The following is a 1,199-nucleotide window of genomic DNA, read 5'->3' as shown; positions in this document are numbered from 1 at the left end:
GGTATTCGTGGCGAGAATCAAGAAGATCGTGATTGGGATTCGAACCTATTGAGGGGAGATCATTCTTCTTTGTTAATTTATTTTCTGCCATAATGATTGTTTATTTGTTGAATATTGTTATCAGAATCATGCATGGCTAAACTCTTTTATCTAGTGTGTTTGTGGATCCTAGGGATGTTACATTGAATATTGAATTTACAATGGATTGATTTTTCATGGATTTCTAAATTATTTGTGTTTAATGCTTTTGATTATCTGGCCACTAATTGAATGAACTTAAGTTAATTAGACGTCTCGAGAGAGAATTTAATTCGTTGGACCCAATAATTTAGATTGTTATTCGAAATTGCATGAGAGTGAATTTAGAATAATAAAGGGTGAGAACGAAGGATCTTAATACTGTAACTATTCAAATGATAGAAGAGATTCAGGTCGATAGGTAGTTATTAGGTTGGTTTGAGCTCGAGAGAAGATTTCCTGATTTTAGAACTTCTAGCCTCAATCTATCAATTATAATCAATTACATGTTATATTTGTTGTATTCCCTAAATTAAACAACACCCTGGAATTGTTTTGCTCTGTATTGTTCTTGTGTGTGACTAAATTTTTGTTATCTGTAGTTATAGATAAAAATTATCTTTTGGTTGCCTAGATAAAATTGACGAAGAATTGTGATAGCTAAGTTAGGAAAATTTTGTTCACGCCAGTCCCTGAGGACGATACCCTATTTGGGATTTATTACTTCGATTGTGTGCGCTTGCGCATACTGTCAGACCGTAGGACGTGTTGACACACTTTTTTCTCCCACTTACTATGGACTACTTCCCTATTCACCTTGATATTAACTCATGCAAATACTTTTCGAATGGAGGTCACTCCTAAGGTGACTCAAAGCCGAGCATGAACCTCACGGTGTGAACTCTAAAGGACGTGAGAGCTAAAAACAATATATCGTATATATTATTAATCTCCCACTAAAGTGTTCTATTTGTTTTGGGTAAATATTTACTTAAGTATATTCCGGCTAAAAAAACATCCTAAGTCTAGGTGATTTATCCAAGTATAAAAATTATATTTGGATTTAACCTACGAAGTCTAAGTGATAAACCAATTTATTACCTCACATCGCTCATGCATGCTCACAAAATCAGGTTAACAATACTCAAGAATCGGCTAAAAATCCTCAGGTAGCAGGTGTT

The sequence above is a fragment of the Benincasa hispida genome, chromosome 9 (genome assembly GCF_027475165.1).
Source record: "Benincasa hispida cultivar pf3 chromosome 9, pf3_genome.v1.1, whole genome shotgun sequence".
NCBI lineage: Eukaryota > Viridiplantae > Streptophyta > Magnoliopsida > Cucurbitales > Cucurbitaceae > Benincasa > Benincasa hispida.
Note: the sequence above shows the minus strand (reverse complement) of the source record.